At 45.9% G+C, this 5,347-nt stretch overlaps 1 protein-coding gene across 2 annotated transcripts in view; it reads left to right on the top strand.

Annotated features, from left to right (window-relative positions):
• Nucleotides 1–409: 409 nt before the first annotated feature.
• dop1b (DOP1 leucine zipper like protein B) overlaps nucleotides 410–5,347 on the top strand; it is a 39,961-nt gene continuing 35,023 nt past the window's right edge. For both annotated transcript variants that reach the window (XM_062535202.1, XM_062535203.1), the window contains exon 1: nucleotides 410–673. The gene's annotated coding sequence lies outside the window, so the exon portion shown is untranslated. The remainder of the gene's footprint in view (nucleotides 674–5,347) is intronic.

Below are 5,347 nucleotides of genomic sequence, written 5' to 3' on the forward strand. Positions count from 1 at the left end.
GAGAGTGGATAGGCTTTTGTTGCAGTGTTTGTTCACACGATCGAGCTGTCACGAAGCGCTGCCGAAGCATTTGACAGTCTGGTGCGAGGTTTGTAAACAGAGCACATCCTGGAAGCTACCAACAAACGCAGGGGACTCTCGGAATGACAGTTTACTCCCAGCGAGTCACGGATAAACATTGCACACTACGAAACGCACATACTGTCATCACTAAACCATTGTAGTCACGCAACAGTACAGATATTGCATTAAGTGACGTTAGTGACATGAATGTTCATTGAATTTAACAAATAAACAGGCAGATTCTCTTACAACGCGCCCCCATAAGACTGACTACTTGTGCCACTCCCATCGCCCATCAGGAAGTGTTCAGATCGGTGTCCCTCTCTTGGACGGAATCAGCTGAGTGTTTACTGGACAGTGCATCACATATTCAGGGACAGCAGACGACATGGCCGAAGTACCGAGGTTTCACGGTAGAGAAGTGTTGCAGTCCATTTAACCAACCAGTAGTGATTGCAATTCTACTAGGCTACTTGTAACGGCGCACTGTCGGATTTGCCAATCGGAAAGTTACTCATCCCTCGGCGAAGACTATTGATATACAACCGAGAGAGCAAGATCACACCTTAATTGCCTTATTCGAGATCATCGAGCCATCTCATCGCCGTTGGTAAGTCTTGTGTATGTCTGCGTGTGTAGCCTACGCGCGTGTCCTAAACACGCATGACTAGTCGCGAAAAGAATACAGCGTTGGCGCGTTCATTGCGGACGAGCGTTTTCTTAATTCGTATGACAGAATTATTTGGTATCGTTGCAAAACACCCGAATAACCAGCAGTGTCATAGCAAGACCATCAGCAGCGTAACACTCAGTATCAAACATAGCACCTTTACGATGTTTGGGAGCATTGGCGTCTGTAATTTATCGCTTGATGTAATAGCCTACATTGCACAGTAGTCTTGGCTACTGTTAATATTTAATAAAACGTGTCGAGAGGTGTCTCCGCGCTGCTTTCGATGTGAATGAAACACAAACAGGGGCGATGCAGCGTGACGTAACCGGAGCTACTGTACGGTTACGGTTGAGTTCTCCTTTGATTGCAGCGGGTGTTGCCTCGTGCTTCCCCTACCAGCTGATGGGTGAACGGTAAAAACAAAGAGGCTCGTTTGTGGCTTAGAATAGTGTTGTGTTCTGTCAGGGAGGCCGCTTCCTCTCTGAGATGTGCTCAAATGTGTCTTCACGCCTCCTACCCTCTCTGACTCTCATGCAAACACGTCTTTCATTTTGTGTTCACACATTTTGTTTTTGTTTTTTTCATCTCTCTTTCTCTCAGTTTCAATTTCTATTTCAATGTTGCTTTATTAGACTGTAGGGACAGCGTTGCCAACGTACAAAAGACAACAATTTCTCTCTCACACACTCTCTCACTCACACACACACACACACACACACACACACACACACACACACACACACTGGTCTGGAATTCTGATAGAGAATGAGTCATCATGAGAATGCGTTTGACAGTGAGGCTAAGGCGTTGGTGATGGAGAGTGATGGATGTGAATTTAGTCTCTGTGGTCTCCTGCGTTCTATGCTTCCACAATGGGTGTAAAAGAGCAGGTGTGTGTGTGTGTGTGTGTGTGTGTGTGTGTGTATACCGTGTGTGTGTGTGTGTGTGTGTGTGTGTGTGTTTAGCCTAAGTGCTGGTGTAAGCGCTGGGGCTTACATGGCCTTACTCAATGTGCCCACAGCTCTCTTAAGCTCTGCCCTCTGCTCTGGCCATCTATCTGGCTGCCTGTCCACTTCAATCCCATCCAACTCCATCCAGTTCAGCACAAAGCACCGCATGCCTGTAGTATTGTTATTACTCCTAAGTGTCTGTGTGTGTGTGTGTGAGGGAGAGAGAGAGAGAGAGAGAGAGAGAGAGAGATTGTGTGTGTGTGTGTGTTTGAGGGGGAGAGAGAGAGAGAGAGTTTGTGTGTTTGAGAGAGAGAAAGAGAGATAGAGTGTGTTTGTGTTTGAGAGAGAGAGAGAGAGAGTGTCTGTGTGTGTGTGTGTTTGAGAGAGAGAGAGAGAGAGAGAGAGAGAGTGAGTGTGTTTGAGAGAGAGTGTGTGTGTTTGAGAGGGAGAGAGAGAGAGTGTGTTTGAGAGAGAGAGAGAGAGAGAGTGTGTTTGAGAGGGAGAGAGAGAGCCTCCGCGTCTGTCTCCGAGTCCTGAGCTACTGTGAGTGGCATTTGCCAACGTCTGTCCAGCTCCGTTATGTAATGTTGCATTTGAGCCGATCTGCCCCGACCTCCAGCGCTTCACCTCCGGGCGCCCGCCCTGCCACGTGCCCGCGGGTCTGCCCGCCATGTGCGCCCGCCCGCGCTTTACACGGAAGCGTCCGCAAACGCAAACGTGCCGCGCTGCTCTGTTCCGAAAAGCATCTTCGTTTCTTTAAAAACGTAAGAAGTAAAAGCCACCAGGTCTGTCCTCCACCCGTTTCTCCAATCTGCTGGACACACACAGACGCACACAGACACACACACAGACACATACTGTACGCACACACACACACACACACACACACACAGACACACACACAGACACACACACACACACACACACACACACACACACACACACACACACACACACACACACACACACACACACACAGACATACAGTACTGTATGCATTGCCCTCTCCTTTAAGGTCACAGGGGCGTTCATATCTAAAGGTATGTCTCTCCACCACTGTGTCCTGATATGTGCATTGACATCCAAAACTATAGAGTGCAGGCCTACAGTATGGTGCAGATTCACTAGTTCATCATCCAACACTATAGAGTGCAGGCCTACAGTATGATGCAGATTCACTAGTTCATCATCCAACACTATAGAGTGCAGGCCTACAGTATGGTGCAGATTCACTAGTTCATCATCCAACACTATAGAGTGCAGGCCTACAGTATGGTGCAGATTCACTAGTTCATCATCCAACACTATAGAGTGCAGGCCTACAGTATGGTGCAGATTCACTAGTTCATCATCCAACACTATAGAGTGCAGGCCTACAGTATGGTGCAGATTCACTAGTTCATCATCCAACACTATAGAGTGCAGGCCTACAGTATGGTGCAGATTCACTAGTTCATCATCCAACACTATAGAGTGCAGGCCTACAGTATGGTGCAGATTCACTAGTTCATCATCCAACACTATAGAGTGCAGGCCTACAGTATGGTGCAGATTCACTAGTTCATCATCCAACACTATAGAGTGCAGGCCTACAGTATGGTGCAGATTCACTAGTTCATCATCCTAAACTATAGCGTGTACAGTAGGCCTACAGTATGGTGCAGATTCACTAGTTCACTACAGTATGGTGCAGATTCACTAGTTCACTAGTTCAACTCAATTGTACTAGTTGGTGATGATTTATTGGAAGGTCTCGCATCCACCCGTTCACACACACACACACACACACACACATATTTGGACTGTTTCAGACTATGGCTGAGGTGTTTGTGTGTGTGTGTGTGTGTGTGTGTGTTTCAGAGTACGGCTGAGGTGTGTGTGAATCATGATTATCAGCGCTGCACAGAGGGTTAAGCTTAAGAACCACTGGGCTGTGCTTCAGAGCTCTTGACGTGTATGTACAGTATAGCATGTGTGGGTGTGAATGTGGATGTGGTCTTGTAGGCAGTCCATTCGTCATCGGTCAGATGGACATTTTCATCACCTCTCTCTCGTTCTCTATTTTCTCTCTCCTTTCTTTCTCTCTTTCTCTCTCTCTCTCTGTGTTCACAGTATTATCGATCCCTTCCTGCTGCGGTGGAATGCATGCAGTGCTGATACAGTATGATACTGAGAAATGACCTCTTTGTGTTTTAATTGACCTGATCGATTGATTGTGTGTGTGTGTGTGTGTGTCAGAGAGAGAGAGAAAGAGAGAGAGAGAGAGAGAGAGAGAGAGAAAAGAGAGACACAGTATTTACAGTATTGATTAGGGCTGACTGTGTGTGTGTGTGTGTGTGTGGTCCTAAAAGGCAAGTGAGGCATCGTCATCTTGTACACACACACTTATCCCACAGCCCTGCTCAGACAGTTTCTGCTGCAGTGAAGATACACACACACACAGATACAGACACAGAAGCACACACACACACACACACACACACACACACACACACACACACACACACACACACACACACACACACACACACACACAAGCATACTGTAAACACACACATACACACACACAGCAGAAGCAGAGGCCTGCTCTCATACACACATGCATTGAATGGGCTACGTTGTCCAGGCTTTGATTCAGAGTGTATCTGGTTCACTTAAAATAAATCTAGCCACTTATTAATTGGGACCGTCTGTTGGGCCAGGATGCACAGGATGAATTGGGGCAATTTGGATAGTGTTTTTTTTTAAGAACACACACACACATTCACACACATTATGCAGATGTACTATTCGTTTTGGAGTAGAGTAGCATCAAAGTTCACAATAACCATGAGAATGCAGTTTTTCCTCCGTGTCAAGTTTAATTATAACATTGGGGAAGAGACAGCCTACTCCTATAGTCTATAGTATGCTCCTATGGGAAGTCTGAGGAAGGGCTTGAAACGTAACTTCATAAAATGTAGCTTTATTGGGAGCTCTCCGGTGTGCGGATCTTGACTTTTTCTTTGAACCGTACGGTATATTTCCCGCATATAAGCAACGTGTATAAGCCGCAGATGCAAGATAAAAGAAACAAAGCCATATTAACGCCATATTAACTGTCCCTGTGTATTAACCTCATAGCTGAAGACATTTAGCAAAATCAATGTATAAGCTGCGGCTAATAGTCGGGGAATTACGGTATATTTTTGATCCTGCGCCTGAATAATTTGGATGTAAGTGAATAAACTTTGTTTTTTCAACTCTTCTAGACGGACATCATGTCCTTTGTCCTTTCCTACAGTGGAGGAGTGTCTACGGATTTATCTCAGGAAGATAATGTATCCACCTTATTCATGAGACAACAATAGACGTTGCCAATACACTTCAGTATTTCGAAATCCGGCTTACTAAATACAGTGCGTGTCGTATCCTAAGCCATACAGTATAAGTGCACTTATAAAAGTGTGGAATTGAGAACACCACACACACACACACACACACACACACACACACACACACACACACACACACACACACACACACACAGATACACACACACACACACACACACAGATACACACACACACACACAGATATACACACACACACACACACACACACACACACACACACACACACACACACACACACACACACAGAAATGAGTGAGTGAGAGCAT

Source organism: Sardina pilchardus, chromosome 4 (assembly GCF_963854185.1).
Source record: "Sardina pilchardus chromosome 4, fSarPil1.1, whole genome shotgun sequence".
Classification (NCBI taxonomy): Eukaryota; Metazoa; Chordata; class Actinopteri; order Clupeiformes; family Clupeidae; genus Sardina; species Sardina pilchardus.